The sequence below is a fragment of the Alexandromys fortis genome, unplaced genomic scaffold (assembly GCF_014885135.2).
Source record: "Alexandromys fortis isolate MF-2015 unplaced genomic scaffold, M_Fortis_MF-2015_v1.1 scaffold_115, whole genome shotgun sequence".
NCBI lineage: Eukaryota > Metazoa > Chordata > Mammalia > Rodentia > Cricetidae > Alexandromys > Alexandromys fortis.
In genome coordinates this window covers 2,925,517-2,944,642 of record NW_026067989.1, presented here as the reverse complement: position 1 = coordinate 2,944,642, position 19,126 = coordinate 2,925,517, and the positions used below count along the sequence as shown (strand labels likewise).

Genomic DNA, 19,126 nt, shown 5'->3' with positions numbered 1-19,126 from the left:
GGCACTAGGGAGAAATCCCTCTGTTTTTCCCCCTTAGAAGCCAGTGGGACTGGAGGCAGCCCAGAGAGTTACTGTTTACAGAGCTCATTTGTGTAAGAGGACGCCTGTAAACAGCTCCAAGCATCCAGGGGCTTGGGGGTTGGGCTCGCTTTTGGAACGCAGGAAATTTTAAAGAGGATAACAACAAGGTCCTGAATCATCACCCAGACTATCTCGCTTGGAATTTCCCCTCCTAGAACACAGCTCAGAAACTACTAACATCCACACATACCGTACAACGACTTCCTTCCACCTTCATGGCTAAGTTAAGTGGGTACACACACCTGGTGCAATGGACCTGGCTGAGACAGGTGTGCACTGAGGCAGCAAGGGAAGCCTTACTTGTCCAGTGAAATGGAGCAGGTTTAAACAGAAAACACACAAAGTGCTCTCTCTCTCTCTCTTTCCTCTCTCCCCTTCTCTCAGTCTCCCCCGCCCCTCTCCTGTCCCTCCCCCTCTCAACCATACACCAGCATCCCTACTTGCTATAACACGCACAGGCCAGGGCACAGTGCAGACGTGAACAACACAGGAAGTAGGAAGTGAAAACATCACTCAAATCGTTAAGGAATATTAAAAGTGGTTGGGCTGCAGGCATGAGGTGGGGAGGTACCAAAGCCTGGGTGACAGAGCCAGCACCAGACCCTGAATGTTGAAGACGCTGTTAGCGATGGCCTAACAAGGGGAAAAGCAAAGTCTACCACAGAGCAATGCCTGGGTGTGAAAGCAAGAACCTTTGCAGAGACTCCTTTGGCCTCAAACCGCCTCTCAACTCACACCCACAGTGAGCTATTTGGTTGGACTCACGTGTGGAATCTTGTCTAGGAGAAACAGTCTCTCACATACCCAGCCTTCCTTCCAAAACCTCCTCTACTTGAGGTGTTGCTCCGGGTTTTGGTCACTTTAAGTCTCTCCTGCATTCTGTTCCATGCGTGACCCGGCTGGGTTGAAGGCTAGTGTTCTAAAACCCTCCTGGAGAGGTGGCAAGCTTCATGGCAATCCCGTTGACTCTAGAGGTTCAGGTTCCCTGCTCAGCATCTAAGCGGGAGCCTAGCTCCAGCGTTTTTGAAGTCCATCCTTATTAGCAACGTCCATAGACTGGCGTCACTCCAGAGGGAAAACACAGCGCTGTGTTCAGAACTGGAGCGGGATGGGAACCTTGGGCAGCAGCCGCTTAACTGTTTAGACCCAGAAACACAGACACTTTAACAGAGTGTACGCTTTAAACAAACCTGAGCCTTGTCATCTTTCTTTCTTCTGGACGTTTTCCTGGCAGAAGATTAGCCTGGCAATTCAGGAATTGCTAAGGGAGAGCCAAGACTTCATTCCTCATCCAGAACAGTTTCTTTGTTCGGCTCCAGGGTTTTCCACATACAAACCTTTGCTGATGGGCTAAAAAGCACACAAGGAATTTTGCTTTTGGCCATGAAGTCGTCGGAACCCCTGGAGTCTGCTGCTGTTTTAATTAGTTGCTGACACCTGAATACACCTGTACCTCAGGCAGTCCTGATTAAACATTCAGCTGGGTCCCGTGGGGCTGGCAGATTGCTGTATTTCTTTTAAAGGTGAAGGTGATGTCCTTCCGTTATTGTAAAGCTTCTCCAAGACAAGTACACTTTGACAAGTGCCATAGCAGGTACATGTCACATAATGGAAGATGGGGACGGTACCACAGTGGAACCAGACTGGACAGTGCAGGTGTGTGCATAGAAGCGTATACGGTTTTTGGTGCCTGGGAGTTTTAGTTCATGACCATGCAATGCAATGTTTTTCTTCCTAAGCCATAATTTTTTTCAGTACTGTGGCCCAACATCCACAGCACAATCTCGAGGTGACTGTAGTCCTGTTCCCCTCCTTTCAGCTCCCGGTCCTTCCCGTAGATATCATCCAGCAGTGGGATCCCCAAACTACCCGGTTACAACCGGACAACAAAGCAAAACTGTACCGTAGCTCGAGACACGATAACGTTCTTCCAGATTTGGACAGCTAAAGACCTCGCCTGGTTCCTGTGAAGGGTAAGTCACCAGATTCTTGAAAAATGAGAGCCGTCTGTCCAGTGTTGTCTCTTCCCAGACACCACCAAGAACTAGCAAAAAGCCACTGCAACAGTTTGGAGTAGCCAGGCCTTTCCGCCAATCACTGAAAGGATGGAAGAGGAGCCCCAGGAGAGAAAGAACAAAGACAGGAAGCAGGTGCTCCTCAGTCTCCCAGAGACCCGGGGCGGCCCTCTGCTGTGGGCCTCTGTGGCTTTCCAGGTGGTTGGGTCCATGAGTGACTTCTGAGTTACTGAAGGTCTGCTCCTGAAAGTGCAAATGACACCCATGTCCTCTGGCTGGGTGCCAGCTGTCCTGGAAGCCTGCTGAGCCAGTGTGCTCCAAGTCCTAGGAGCTACCTGGGCAGGCACTGCCTGGACATGGCCATAGGCTGGCCTCTGTGGAGTTGAATGCAGAGACAAAGGTAGAGGTTCTGGCATATGGCAGGCTGATTAATGGAGCTGCTTCGGTTCAACATGCTACCTTGTGCTACCTTGCTGGGGGAGAGGGCAGATCTGGGAAAGGCTGAAGGGTTGGCGCTTGCACTCATGTATTGTTTAAGGACAATATGGGATATAGTCTGTGTGAACATCATACATGGTCCAAACACAAACTAAGATGGCTACTGAATAACCCAAGGGACCACAGCCCCATGCTTGGTCTGTTGCTGACAGAAATGCTATTATATGGTATTTGAGCTGTTGAGAGGCAGGCTTTCCCCTTCCACACCTCCTTTTTCCCCTTCCTCTTAACTTATCCAAACTGCATCTTCTATTTGAAAAAAAAAAAAAAAGGACATAATTATGGTATACAATATCATGTTTTTGAAATTTGTATACAGTGTGAGTAGCTAACTCAGGGTAAGCAGCATGTCTGCCAGCCCATGCTTATTTACTTGGGACAACACTTAAAAGTCTCTGCAAAGCTCAGTCTTTATCTCCTGAGACAGATGTCACTATGTAGCCCTATGATGTAAAACCTGCTACATACATCAGGCTGGTTTCGAACTTACAAAGATCTGTCTACCTCTGCCTCCTAAGTGTTGGGATTAAAGGCGTGTGCCACCATTCCCAGCAAATATACATTATTATTAATTACAGTCATCATCATCATGCTGTACAGAAGATCTTCCGGATTTGTTTCTCTGTCTGACTGAAGTTTTGTACGCTTTGCTCAGCCTCACCCTCGTCCTTTCTCCTCCGCTATTTATTTGCTTTAGGTCACAAGTGCAAACCCCACCAAAGAACAGCAGTTGAGAATCTATCACTCACAGTGAGGCCTAAAACACAAAGTTCAGGGACGGGAGAGATAGCCTAGCAGTTAAGAAACTTGCTCTTGCAGAGGACCTGGCTTCCATTCCCAACACCCACGTGGCAGTTTACAATCATCTCTAACTTTAATTCCAGGACACACATGATACAGACACCAGACACACATGTGAGCAAAACATTCCTTCATTAAAGTAAATTAAATCTAAAAAAGAGACAAGAAAGAAAAAGAGAGAGAAAAAAAGAAAAGAAAAGAAAAGAAAAGAAAAAAGGAAGGAAGGAAGGAAAGAAAAAGAAAGAAAGAAAGAAAGAAAGAAAGAGAAAAGCAAAACAAAACACAGAGCTTTGCTAGCCCTGAGTTCCTACCCCCAGATCATACACAACATTTTTCTACTCAATACTTTTTTCTTTTAGTAGCTGAGTGGAGCATAGTAACTGGATTTATCTTAGTAAACAAGATCTCATTATTATAATTATTTTACTGCCAAAATGACTCACCCCAGGGGACCAGTCAGGGTAAGTCCAAACCTGACCAAGGTGCTACACCCTGCCTGGCCCTTTGAGCAGCTCCTGCTGCAGTGGACCTTTCTCCGCCTGGCTTTTGTCTTCTGTGAGAGCAGGGCGCTCCCGTCTGTGTCCAGGAAAGGTCTCTGAGCATTTCCATTACTGCCTTTGTATTGCCAGGGATTTTTCAAGTTGGACAGGAAAATGTTATTCCAGAGTCTGGCTCAACAATTTAAGTTATGTGGATTCAAAAACAGTTCTCAGTGTCTTGTCTTTCACTCAGCAGCTAAACTTTTTTTTTTTTTTTTTTTTTTTTTTTTTTTTTTTTTTTTTTTTTTTTTTTTTTTTGAGACAGGGTTTCTATGTGTGACTCTGGCTGTCCTGGAACTCTCTATAGACCAGACTGGCCTCAAACGCAGAGATGGGCCTGCCTCTGCTTCCCGAATATTGAGAAGATTAAAGGTATGCACCAAGACCTCCCAGCTTTCAAACTTCTTCTTCTCCTTCTTCTTTTTTAACAGTTGTATCTCCTTTTGTTTGTTTGTTTTGACGCAGGCTCTCCCACTATAGCCCTGGTTGCCCTTGAACTCTCAATTCTCCTGCTTCGGCCTCTTAAGCAATGAGCTTACAAGTGTATATCCACACATCCAGCTCTTAGAGTTTTCAGATCATGAAAACTTTTCATTTATAAGAGAAATGGGCTGGAGAGGTGCCTCACTTCTTAAGAGGGCTTACAATTCTTGTAGATGACCTGGATTTGGTTCCCAGCAACCAGATGATGGCTCATAACCACCTGCAACTTAGGCTCCTGGGGGATCTGATGACAAACATGGCGCACAGACATTGTAGACACAGACACACAACTATCTGGAGAGGCTCTCTCATTTCATTGTGTTGATCCTAGGGATCCAAGTCAGGTCATCAGGCTTGGCAACAGCACCTTCACCGCTGAGCCATCTCACTGACCCAAGAACTGATATATTTTTAAAGACACAGACCCTGTGGGGAGACTTATGCTTATCATAATAGCAATCTTATACCGTGCCCCGTTTTAGAAGTGTTGGGGTAGAATATCTCTGCCACACTGTCATCACTCCAGGATGGCCACAGCTCTGAGTGTGCTCTTGTGTTTTAGACAGGACACAGTTCTTTAGTTCACCAGAGCTCATGCTGACTTCTCTCACTGTGCTGTGTGTGACCACAGTACACTCCTGGAGGAGACTATAGACTGTATCTTGTATCTGATATACTACTTAAGGGTATCTGCCTACCACCTCCCCTCTGCTGGGTATGTCTGGATGGACATTGACTCGGGCTAGTATAAAACTAGCTGCTCTCAGATTAGTAGGCTCTTTTGCTCAGGAACTGGAGAGGCACACAGTAGGCACTTGCGTTAGAAAGTTGGATCTGGCACATGTAACGGCTCAGTTTGTGGGAAGCAGAGTTCCGGAGCATGGGGAGAAAGGAGCCTGAGTGGAGATAAGAAACCACTGGAAGATTCCTGGCAGGGGTGTGCACCTGAGTCTCGAGCAGTCTCACAAATGCTTAGTCTTTGCCCAAAAAAGCTGAGGTGACCATGGCTTCTCAGAAACAGGACGAAGTTGGGGATGTTATCCTCCAGTTGGGTCTTTAAGTCAAAGATGTTGAAATAAACTAATGAAGGCTCTAGGGCTGAAAAAGGCCCCTTGACAAATATAGCATTGGGTAATGACACCTTTGATGAAGATTTCTCAGTAAAGGGAGAACAGATTAGAGACCTGGTAGGTGCCTGCTCTTCCACATCACTGCAAAGGTAAGAATAATGGGTGCATTCAGTCCCATTTCCCTCTTTTCCCTTCTTTTCCCCCTCCCCTTTCTCTACCTCTCCTCCACCACCATGCTCTCTCTCGGCTCAGAATTAGATCATAGGATGTGGTTGTGGACTGACGGAAGATGTTTGTGCCCTGTCTTCTTTTAATCTGGTCTTTGTGACCCCTAAGGAAGTCTCAACCCCACGTTTAATAAACACAAATATTTTCACTGGAATGATCCCAATATCAGTCATTTTCATACAGAAGCTATTTTCTGGAGCAAACTCCATTAGGTCATCTTAATTTCTTAGTCATTTTCTTATACAATTTCAGTTAGCTGACTTAAGATTGCTCTTCAGTTCTAGTTGGCTTTTGCATCATTTTCTCTTTTCTAATATCAGCTGCTAAGCTACTGAAGAATATGTTTTATTCTAATTTTTGTAATGCTGGGTATCGAACCCAGGGCCCGCTGCCTGCTCACTAGGTGTTCAGTCACTGGGCTGCACCCCAGCTCGCTTATGTTTTACCTGTTTAACAGTTGTTACTTCAGGGCATAGGTCTGTGATCCATAACAAACTGGTTTTTGTACCGGATATGAAGTACAGAAAGTTGAGAGGATTTTTCCACACAGAAATTCATATAATCTAAAACTTAAAGAACAAAGTATTCTCTATTCTTTAATATTTTTTATCTTATTCCTGGCAACTGTGTTATTTGTAAAAAGTAATGAACATATCAAATTCACAGACTACAAAATAATGTCCTGCATTACTAGGCATGGTGACACACACATATTCCCGGCATTTGGAAGACTGAAGCTAGAGGAACCAGAGTCCAAAAATCAGCCTAGGCTACATAATTATAACCAGTCTCAAAAAAAAAAGTTCAGGGTCAAAACATGACACCCACCTCTCAGAAGTAAGGAAAGAGGAATATCATTGCCACATACCATACATTATATAGTACCTGGGAGTGTACGGGGTCTTTAATACCATGAACTGAGTCGTGTTGGGTCTGAGTGTATCTTCCCAGACAAAATGCTCATGGTTTGAAGGCTTGTTATTCAGCTGGTAGTATTCTTGGAAGGTGATTGGATCATGAAGACACTCACCTCATTAATGCAAGCCATAGCTGGATGAGAAATCAAGAGGTAGGGCCTAGTTGGAGGGTAGAGCTTATCTCTAGCCTAGCCCCCTGCCCTTCTGCTTCCTGGCAGCCAGGAGGTGAGCAGCCTATTTCTACAATGTGCTTCTGCCATTACATTCTGTATTGCCATGGGCCTAAAGGGAAAGGGGCTTCTTTCTTTATAAAAAAAAAAATCATTTTCATTTTGTCAGAGCAACAATAAGTCACATGATTGCTGCCTTCGCCTCTTCCTCCTTGATAATTGGATCCAGGGTCTGGGAAAATAAACTTTCACCAACCTACACACTCCTCCCGCTTTCTTCTTTTCATGCTGTGTGTATTGGGGACTTAAGAAAACTAGAACTTTATCATTAAGACATTTATCCTTCCCTTTAAATCAGTAAAGTGCTGAAAAATGTTCGGCAGCTGGCTTGCTGGGGATGCAAAGCCCCAGCTTTAACATCTGCTTGTTTTGTGGTATAAATCCTGCTACCACGGCTGACTCTAACCTTCCCGAATGACTTCAGCAGACTGGCAAGAGACACAGACATGTAATGATCAGCTCTGGTGAGTAGGCAGGACCAAAGCCAGTGCACCATTGCACTCGCTCACCAAGTCTAGGCCACAATGTCTTTGAAGCGGTTTCATAATTTGATTATTCAGACACTGGAGTAATAAACTACAGCAAATGTAGGAAATTAGATCTGAAGATTGAGACCATGCTTTATCCACAAATCATCTGTTTGTCACCAGCTGGACACAGCTGCTTCTGGCTACCATCTTAACCAAGGTAAATGGTGCCATTAGGATAACCTTAAGGAATTCGTGTGTTTAGTCTTGTTATCTTAGGCTTTGTGAGCTCCATTTTCTTAGAGGTTAGACAAGAAGACAGTGGGAATCCTATCTGTTTATTAAGAGTAGTATTGTAGGGCCTGGGGAGATGGCTCACAGGCTAAGAGTACTGACAGCTCTTCCAGAGGACTTGGGTTTGATTCTCAGGACCCACACGGCAGCTCACAGCCACCTGTAACTCCAGCTCCAGGTGATCCGACCTTGTGTGGGCACTACACATATGTAGTACAAAGACAAACTATTCATATACATTAAAAAAGAAAGTAATACCATTGAGGGTGGAGAGTAAGTCCTTGGTTAAAGCGCTTGCTTTACCAAGTGTGAGGACAAGAACTTAGATCTCTGGCACTCATATAAATGCCAGGTGGGTGTGGTGGCCCATCTGTAATTTCAGGGGAACTGAGGGGTCCAAACAGTGGATCCAGGAACAAGTCAACTAGACTGGATGAATAGGTGAGCTGGGAGCTTATGTGTGAGACCCTGCCTCTACATATAACGTGGAGCGTGACTGAGGGAGGAATTCAACATCAACTGAGGGAGGAGTTCAACATCAACTTTAACCTCCACATGCACACACACCCATATGCATCAACACATATAAACATGTATATATACATGCATGAACACAACATACAAACAAATTAACACACAAATAGGAAGACTAGATTCCTCCCTCATCTATGGTTTCAGTTACTCAAGTTCAACTCTGGTTTGAAATACTAAACTGAAAATTCCAGAAATAAACTGTTTATAAATTGTGCAATCTCCTGCACAGCATGATGGATGCTTGTATCTTCCCACCTGGGACTTGCAGTGTCCAGTGCCCCTGTGTATTACCACCCATCCATCTCTCATTCTGCAGCTGCCCTGGTTTTGAGACCAGCAAGTGTACTCAAGTAATTCTTATTTTGCTTAACAATGGTCTCAAAGCATAAGTGATGTTGGCAACTTGGATAGATCAAAGGGAAGTCATGAAGTGTTGCTTTTAAGTAGAAAAAAAAATGAAGATTGGAAGCTTGTTAAACTAAACAAGAACCAATAAATTTTTGAATTAGGAAGAAGGGGAAAATGTGGTAATTTTATAGTCATACCTCAAAGTGCAAAATCTATGGCCACGGTGTGTGATGAGTGCTTAGTTAAGATGGAGGAACAGCTGATGTGTACGTGGAAATACAGGGCACACACAGGTTCTATGCATGTGTTTACGCATCCTTTAAGGGGGTTCTAATCATCCCCCATGTCTTCAGTTTTGTTTCTTGTTGCTGTGATAAAATAAGCAACCCAGGGGGATAAGGGGTTTATTTTAGCTCATGATTCCAAGTTAGAGTCCATCACTTAAGGGAGATCAAGGCAGCAGGATTTTGAAGGAGCCAATCACATCCACAGTCAAAAGCAGAGAGAAGGGTGCATACATGCCTACTGCTAAGCTTTTTTCCACTCTTATACAACCCAGAACCCAACTGCAGGGAATGATGGCGCCCGTTTGTAGGCTAGGTCTTCCCACACGAATTAATGCAATCAGGACAATGTGGCCACACTACCCTACAGTCAGAGTCTGGAAATCACAAAGAAGCAGGCCTACAAACTATTCTGTGTCTGCCAGAGTCACGGGAGCCCACACAATGCTTTCAGTGTTGCCATCACCAAACAGGGGGCTGAATGTCAGTGATGGTGCCTCAGACTTTTAGCATGTTTTTTGGTTGGTCAATTACATTCATGTCCATTACTAAGATGTAAGTATACGGGTTTAGGGTAATACATGAATCTCATTACATACTACTCAGTTTGGCACTGATGACAACTGCCAGGACACCTGTTGACCTCTCTGGCTCTCTTTGAGGGCAGTGTTTTCCTTTTCACAATCAGCCCCATTCCTATCCTCTCGTTCAGGGGTCCTTTATTGTGTCCCGTCCCTCTTTGAAAGGGAGGTTAGACAGGGTAGGTGCAGCGAGTGTGGAGCAGGCTCAGGTCCTATCACGGAATGTCAGAGCAAGATGACACGTGTCTGAGGAGGTGGCTACATGTCAAGGAGTCAGACTTCTAGAAGAAGAAAAAAGATGGCATAGCATCAGACAGACTCATGGATGGGCAGTCTATGTGGATAGTAGTGCTAGAGCCCGGGTTCTCCTGCTCCTCAAGGGGATGCTGGGGCCAGAGGACAGATGGATGCCCATATATATGTTTAATGTCTAAACTTTTAACAGTCACAACACCGAGGCTGTTGAGTAGATTCTACTCCATTCTTCCATGACAGATGTGCCTCTGCAAGGACCTTGAAGGTCCTATTATGTGGAGTTTCCTACTCTGTGGTGCTTTATGCCTGAATGAGATAAGACATGGGTTAGTTCTGAAGATGCCTCACAGAACATCATGCCTTACTTTCCCCTGACAGCCCATCCTTCCTGTCTTGTCTGCATCTTGTCCCCTCCTCAGTCTCCAGCCTATGGATGTGACAGCAGGAGCAGGTGCAGCCTTTGGGTGGAGTGATTGGAGACAGCTTGTGCAGGCTGTATGAGCAAGGCCTTGCAGGCAGAGATTTCAGAACACAGGGCACATGGAACATGATCAAGACTTGGATGGAATCTGAGCTCAAGAGTGGCTCAACCTTTCTGTCCCATAGACTTGTCCCTCCATGGAGAGGAGAGTGATGAGACAGGAACAGGGAATAGAGCCCAGGTCTCAGGGCACCGAGGGGCGGTGGGCAATATTACCTCAGGGCTCAAGGCTGAAAAGGCCCACCTTCTTCTACTGCTTTGCTTCCATTCTTCCTCAGTTCCCATCAGTCTTAGTTTGCAGAAGTAAAGGGTTCAGTCCTGAGTGGCCCTGTTTATACCCCTGTAACACTTAGAGAAAGTAGGCAGCATGAATTCGAGAGCCAAGGGGGATCCAAGTTTCCTTCTGATGGGTCTTTGAAAGCATCCTGGCTGCTGGGCTCTTTTCTTCGCCTATGGCTTTCCCTGTAGCCTTTTCACTGGGGGGCTACCATCTTGGATTACTCCCCAGTGCATTCTAAACCAGCTGCCATGTCATCTTGAAAGTCAAAACACATTCAGTTAGTCTTGAAAAACCCTACTACCTTGTGTCTGCAACCAAGTTGCCGTATTTACTGTCTTGGCTCTAGGATAATGGTAACAGCCTTTCCACACCTCCTAGCCTCAGGTTATTGCAGAGAATAAAAACGTGGGTGACACCACCTGATTCTATTGAATAAACAAGGCCTTTCTCTTGGGTGACTACAGTAATCTTTAGTGGAGGAAGAGAAGAGATCATAAGTTAGTGCTTCACTCAGCATCTTATGCTTCCGCAGGAAGGAAAGTTTCCATCAACTTCAAGGACGGGCCAAACCAACCCCTTCGCGGTCTTCACTGAAATGATATGGGGAGGGGTCTGGACAATTCAGAGTTAATGCCCTGTTGCTCTAGAGACAATAATTATAGCGGCTAATCTTGACTATCAACTCGACGGAACTTAGAATCACATCATGGGTGTGTCTCCGAGGATAGCTCCAGAGAGGTTTAAGAGAAGGCAAGAAGACACACCCTGAATGTGGGTGGCACTAACCCATGGGCTGGGGCCCCCGACTGAATCAAAAGGAGAAAGTGAGCTGAATGCCAATGTTGATCTCTTTCTGCTTCTTGATGACAGATGGAAAGTAACTAGCTACCTCATGATCCATCCTTCATACCTTCCCTGCACAAGGGACTGGGACCCTCAAAGTGTGAGCTGAAATAAGCCCTTCCATGCTCAGCTGCTTTTAGCAGGAGTGTTGTCATGGTGATAAGTCCCTAATACAGCCAACTGGTTTGGTTTCTGCTATTTTGACTCACAAAGCGCTTTTATACATAAATTCCCATATTACCTGTCTCCTTGGAGATCACACCTGTCTTTGTGTGGAACATGACCCTCCCCCACAGTGCTAGAAGCTTCTATTTTAACCAAAGCTTTCTCCCCAGACTCTGTCAGGTAGGCCTTATTACTTGGAAGTATTTCCCTACAAACACATTTTCCCCCTGTATCCTGTTTCTAAAAATTATTATTTTCTACCTTTTCAGTACTTCATCGGGTTAGACCAAGACAGCAGACAGAAGTCAACTCATCCGGCTGTCAGATTTACACATTATTTCCGGGTTTCAACTCTTTCCTTTTCCTGGTTCAAACAAAAATAAGACGAAACAAAACCTGCAGGGTGTGTGGGTTTTCTTCCTGCTCTCCCACCTCCTTTTCTGAACGCAGGAATATCTGTCTATGAAGAGTAGCCAAAAAGCACTCGTTTCTGGTTTCTTCCTCTCAAGTTTAGCTTCGGATGCCGACTTTCCACTTCACATTCCGTTCCCCTGAAGTCCTCTCTCTCCTCTCTTAATGGCAACCCCAGGCTTGAAGGCTCCGAGAGGGAGCTGGCTCTTCGGCTCTTTGCCCTGCGTGTCGGTCTATCTGCACTTCTGCTGAGTTTTCAAGCCCCCGTCTCTCTCATCTTCCTCTCAGTCTGCACAACCACTCGGCCCTGGCCAAGGCCTGTCTGCGCAGAGCCACCGTTCATCTCAGCACTACCCGTCCGGCAAGCCTGTCCCAAAGGGATGACCTTGCTATAGCTTGGATAGGTTGAGTCAACCCCCCCAAGGGTTCCCATTATGGAAAATGAATCCCTACTTTGGGGAAGCAATATTAGGAGAATGCAAACTTTAGAGGTGGGTTTTGGGAGGTGGTAAGATTGACTATGTGCATGAGATCGCCTGTGATTGAACACTGGTGGGCATATAGTCAGAGCAAGGACTGAAGAGGGTACTCGGTGGGAAGCAGATGTGAGGCCCTGGCTTTCATCCACACACCACCACACAGATACACACAGACACACAGACACACAGACACAGACACACACACACACACACACACACACACACACACACACACACACACGTATACCACCTCCCTGTCTGGTCGTATACTGCCCTGCCTTTGCTACTTTGCTACTATGAAGGTCTTTACCAGATGTAGGCCATTTGACTCTGAACCAGGACTGTGGGCCAAAGTAAACCTCTTTTCCTTTGTAATTTACTCAGACTGTGATATTATGTTATTAGCGACAGAGAACAGACTAAGACCGGCTGTTTCCCAGCGATCCACTTCCCTGTTGGAAACACAGAGTTTAGAATTTCATGACCTGTTCCCTCCTTGGGTATCCAGGGCTCCTTTTGTTCTGTATCAAATCTAAGTTTCCAGACTTCACAAGGAAGTTACGTCCTGCATCCCTGAAATCTTACTGGGCCCCTCTGTCATTGTCACTATGCTGTCTGAGTCTTCCAGATGTCCTGAAACACGTGCCTTATTTGGGAGGTGATTCCAGGAAACATTGTCAGGGAAGGAGACAGAAGGCATCCAGCAGTGTCCTCCAGGGTGATCAGTGTGCTGTCTCAAGCCCTCCTGGGTTATCTCTGCCTGTCTTTGTCTTCTAGCAACAAGCAATTCTTGTGCTCATGGTATTACATTCCCTGGTTCATACCCGCTTGTTATATTTCTGCCAGTCTCTAGTCACAACTTGTTACAGACAGATCAATATCTAGCATTGCCAGAAAGTGTGTTTCAGTTTAAAATCACCTAACTCATCACACTGCTGGTTCATTGGCGTTGTGCTCGGGGCCAACAGAGCTCTATCTCATGCCCAATAGACCCAGCATGTATGCTCTCTCTCCACAGGGCGTATTTCAGCCTTGCTGTGCAGAGAAACGCTAGACAGCACTTCAGTGTCAAGCTCAGCGGCCACTTAAAGCAGGAAAATCACACACAGGCGCACAGCAGGGCGCAAAAACATGAAAAACGCAGAGCTCGGGATGCCACAAAATGACCCTTGTTTGCTTGTTTGCTGTAGGAGATGAACAAGACGGTGATGCTGTACCTCACCTAGCCCAGCTGAGGGGCATCTCAAAGTTTCTGGCTCCCTGGGCACACGTCCCAGTGGCCAAAAGGTCTCCACCCAGATTGGTTTAGATTTGGTGGAGTAGGCAAATCTGCTTAGGCAGAGACTGCCAATAATAAAAATCAACGACGTGCATTTTCAACTCCGTCAATTGTAGAAAACGGAAGCTAATGGGAAGCGTGCCTGCCCACGAGATGCCGTTTGTTCTGTGGCATGCAACTGTTACTGTCTGTGGATATTAATATGATCTGTACTCACTTGCATTTTCAATATTGCTTTTTCCTAGTCTCATATAATCCACTATGTAACTCAGGGTGACATTGATTCTCGGTGCTAGGATAATAGGTGTTTGCCACTACACCTGGCTAACTCCAGTCTTACGAGTTTCCGATATCAGCTGTCAGCCGAATGTGCCTCCCACATGCATTTATAAATAAAGTTTTATTGACATAAACCAATGAATCCTTTATTGGATTTTCTACAGCTGCTTCTGGGTATAGTAAAACCACATGGCCTGCAAACCCTAAGATATTTATTATCAGACTATTTCCTGAAAAGTTTTGTTATACGATTATATGTATGTGATTACATTTAAAAACCACCTGTGATATTTAAAAAGATAATTGTATTTTTCCTTTTGAGACAAGCTCTTGTAATCTGCACTGTTCTGGAACTCACCATGCCTTAGCCCATGCTGGCCTTGATTCACAATCCTCTTACCTCTACCTCCCATATGCTGAGATTACAGATTTAAACTTTAAAAAAATCTGGTTATAGTTCTGGTTTTTGTCTGTTTGTTTGGTTTTTGAATAGTTGAATAAATGCCTGGTTTATTAGTTTTTGTTTTGTTTTGTTTCGTGGGAAGTACTGGAGATCGAACCTAACCTTCTAAACAAGCTAAGCAAGCACGGAAACACTGAAGCCTTCAAATAGCTTCCTTTATCTTTTTGCATACCCCGCTCCCCTTGTCAGCTCCTTGCGCCTAGGCTTGAAGCCAGCATGTTGTGTGAGCACGGTTACTCCCTCAGCCAAAAATTTTTCACCTTTAAAAAGATATCTTGTTGAGTCAGAAGCAGGGGGATGTGAGTTCAAGGCCCGCTTTGGCTCAAAGACAAAAATAAACAAGCAACAAGCCCGTGGGATTGCAGTGGGGAAAGGACAGGGCAGAACCACAAGCCCACCCAACCCAGCCTTTCCCATCCACAGCTGTGTTTGCATTCTGATCAGACTTCCTTCCCTGCATCTTTGCTTGGTTAGCTTAGCCAAATCTCAACCAATGTCCAAAGACTATCTCAAGGCTACCTTTGCCGTGCATTTTCCCCATGCCACTGTTCCTCAGGTGACCCAGCCCTCACACTGCATACTGAGAAGTTAAACAGCAAACCAGTGGGTTAACTCTGAGGTGCACCTTCAACAGCACTGTTCAAAGGTTCCCCAGGAGACTGAGCGCCAGCTGGGCACTGACTGCAGACAAAGCTCTCACTGGCTGCCTCTATGAACTGGCGTCTCAGAACCCTCTGCCACAGAGGCTAACTGGGATAGTCAGTCAAGCATGGACGGACACACACACACACACACACACACACACACACACTCTCTCTCTCTCGCACGATCCCTCAATGGCAGCTCCATCCCCCAGCCTCCCAGCCCCTTTGCTATTTGTTTCCTCAGATCATTCCCTAATAAATTACTTGAACTTAAATCTTTTCACAGCCTGGTTTACACAGCCTGGTCCACACAGCCTGATCCATAGCCTGGATCACATAGCCTGGTCTATACAGCCTGGTCTACACAGCCTGATCCACGCAGCCTGGTTCACAGCTATTTTAAGGAATCATAAGAAGGAAACTTGCTCTTTTTTTTATTTTTTACTTTGTGTGAATAATTATGAGCCAATGTAAAGTAAAGTAAAACAAACAAACAAGTCAAACTGTCCTATTAGGAACATACATAGGCTGTTCTTAGGGAAACTGATCAAAAAACAAAAACCAAAGCAATACCCGGGTATTTATTGCAGGGCTTAGTGTGTAGCTTATTGGTAAAGCACTTAGCAGGTGCAAAGCCCTGAGTTTGATCCCCAGCCTCTCACCCCTCCCCCACATGTGACATAGATTTAAACTCCAAGTTTGAGGCAATGGTCTTAAGGTCACAAGACTATAGGAATGTAAGACAGCCCTTCAAGGGTTGGAGAGATGGCTCAGGGTTAACAACACATTCTGCTCTTGCAGAGGACCTGAGTTCGGCTCCCAGTACCCACATGGAGGTTCGCCACAGTCCATAATATCAGTTCCAGGATTCTGATGCTTCTGGTTTCCTTGGTTACCAGGCACCCAAGTAGTACGCATGTAAACATGCAGGTAAAACACTCACACACATAAAAATAAGTAAGATACTTTTAAAAAGGACAGCTCTTCAAGTTCCACACAGATGTAGAAAGTGGTGAAGAATCTGATGTCTGCGATTGGCTTTCAGACATCAAGGCGAGTGACGAAACAGGCATGGGGATCCTCTGGAATACACTTGCAACTGTTCTAGAAGCCTGACATTGCTTCCATATAGAAACTTAAAAGAGACAAGTGGCTGGAGTGTCACGGGAATTACTGAGGGCCCATGTGGGCTTCGTGTGGTGGTGGAGGCCATCAGTGGATTCCGACTCGTTTTCCAGCTTTGGCTTGGTTTGCCTTTCCCAGCTCAGTGTCTGTCTGTCTGTCCTTAGTGTGTTCAGTGGTGAACAGCCTGGGTGACTGCAGGCTTCACACCTCTGTCCTTCAGCTTTGACAAAAGTCAGTGGCTGAAGACTGAGGGGCGGAAAGTCCACATCTGACCAACATCTCTGATATTTAGAACATAAAGTCTAGACTATTTTGTTTTGTTTTGTTTTGTTTTTTGAGACAAGGTTTCACTGTAGTTTTGGAGCCTGTCCTGGAGCTAGCTCTTGTAGACCAGGCTGGCCTCGAACTCACAGAGATCCGCCTGCCTCTGCCTCCCAAGTGCTGGGATTAAGGGCGTGCGCCACCCCCGCCCAGCAAGTCTGGACTATTGACACAACACATGTGGTCTTTCCTAATTGGGGTCAAACCTTTATTTTCATTCTGATCCCTCATCCACTATACCTCCTAACCCTGACAACCTCATTTAGCCTCTCTTTAAAATGCAGCCCTACCTGGACTGGCAAGGCAGCTCAGCCTGTAAAGGTGCTTGTGGCACAGGCCTGAAGACCTGAGTTCTCTCCCTGGATCCTGTGTAAAGGGGAAGGAGAGAACTGACCCTACAAAGCTGCCCTCTGACCTCACACGCACTGTATATCCTATCCCCCACCGTGCACATACACACAAAACAATAATAAATAAAACTATAAAATAAAACCTATCACCTCCATCCCCTGGTAAATACCTTCTGAGGATCTGTCTTCATTATCATTTGATTGGACTGAGACACCTTTAGGGAAGTCCTCCTCTGGTTATGTTCAGGAGACAATTAGATTACAATGGCTCTGACTTCATCGATGAAGGATGAATTCATAATACGATGGCATTGGGGGGGGTGGTGAAAAGCAGGTGAGAACTAACTGGAAGAAATAGATGACTGGGCCATGTCCCCGGGGCTCTAGCTTATCTTGGCCCTGTCCTGTATGCCCTTGATTCTCTGCTTCCAGTCTGTCAAGTACACAGTTCTCTTCCACAGGCTCCCATGACTCTCATGTTTTGTTCAAGCATATGGGGCCAAAGGATCATGGGTGGAACCCTCTAAAATCATGACCCAAAACAAATCTACTCTCCATTAAGATGTCTCTGTCAAGTATTTTGGACACAGTAATAACAAGCCAACTAATAATTTATAAATCCTTCTCTCTCAAGACTTAGCTGCATGATAACCCAATCTGTGACTCTGCACAATCTCCAGCTCTGTCACCAATAGTTTCTGGGTACCCACTGTTCCTTCTGATCATATGCATGATACCATGATGACAGCGGTCTGCTTTTCACTCACAAGCCGTAGACTCCTCTGGGGCAGGGCACCCAGCTCCACACTACAATGTGAAGGATCCGTGATGCCTGTTCCACCCATCCACATGTTTCCCGGCCTGGTCAGTCCCTGGCAAGAGTTAACGAGAACCTGTGACAGGCCTTAAAATAGTGAAGAACACAAAATAACTTACTAGAATAAAATGTCTTCAACATACGGCAGCTTAATTCCTGTAGGTATTTTCCTACAAAGGAAAATTGTCCTGTTATTCAAGACACATGAGAAATGTAAACCAGAGCCAAACGTGGAAAGTGCATATGTACTTCCTGTTTTCTTCCTGAGAGGCTGTGGCCCAGGCTGGGTTAGGCAGTGGGTAGTTTGTGGCTCAGGACATCAGCAGTCCTGGGTGAGAGGAAAGATCATGTTCTCTGCACACGGCAAGGTAGGGAGTGCTTTGAAAAGCCACGGCAAACAAATAGCACAGCACCAAATGGGGAAGGAAGGATTCTGACCAGTGCCCAGACCTAACCTCGTGCCAGCTCCTGCTGGAGACTTGGTTGGGCTCTCCTTGCACTTGGTACCACACCCCAGACATCCTGACACCGGCCGCTTCAGCAGCCCAGTGCTGCTGATTCTGCCCTTTTTTTTCAGACCGCAGAAGTGCCCCAAGCTTCAGTGACTGCCCTGGCTACATAATATCCACAGAGAAGATTCAGAGTCGGAGCCCAGAAAAAGCCAAATAACTTCCCCCCCTTTATGTCCCCCTCCTCTATCTCCTCCCCTCTTTTCTCCTTCTCCATTAGTTCTTTTTATTTACTTGTTTTCAGACAGGGGCACGGGCAACCCAGGCTGTCCTTGAACTTAATATGTAGCTAAGGAAAATTTAAATTTCTATTCCTCCCACCTGCACTTCTCGAGTGTTAGGTTTGCAAGTGTAGTCTACCAGCAGCTATGACTTAATTTTTCTCTTGTGTTTAAAACACTGCCCTCAAGGAAAGAAAGAAATAAAGAAAGAAAGAAAGAAAGAAAGAAAGAAAGAAAGAAAGAAAGGAAGGAAGGAAGGAAGGAAGGAAGAGAGAGAGAAAAGAAAAAAAACTCTCCCAGGAAATCGGTAGACAATGTGGAGGACAACCCCAGCAAGCGGCCAGAGTCAGCATAACCCACCATGCAACTAACACAGCCTCCCGAGACTGCCAGGGTTATAGACATGTACTCTCACGCCTGGCTTTTTATAGGACCATTTGTGTGCTGGACATTGAAGTCAAGGCCTCATGTTTGTGTGGCAAGCACTTTACCAACTTAGCTATTGCCCCAGCCCCTTGCTAATGGCTTTTGTGTTGGTTTGCTTTCCTCCTTCCTCTCCTCCAAGTCCCTCCCCCTACTCCCACCCACTCCTCCTCCTCTGTTTCTCTTCATCCAAAGGACTGGCCTCCCATGGATTCAGCCAGCCTTGGTATATCAAGTGGCAGTTAGACAGGCACCTCTGTGGGAGTGACGAAGCAATGACTGGCCCAGCTTGAGACCCATACCAGAGGGCCAGGACCTAGAGACAAGAGAGCCCAGAGACCTAGGGTAGAACCAAACTTGACTGGCAAAAAAAACAAAAAAAAAAAAACAAAACAAAAAAAAAAAAAAAAA

The 19,126-nt window shown here is 45.7% G+C and overlaps 1 protein-coding gene across 2 annotated transcripts in view; it reads right to left on the bottom strand.

Moving 5' to 3' along the window:
* Nucleotides 1-19,126, bottom strand: part of Rin2 (Ras and Rab interactor 2) — a 171,016-nt gene that overhangs the window by 94,206 nt on the left and 57,684 nt on the right. The gene's annotated exons all lie outside the window — the stretch shown is intronic.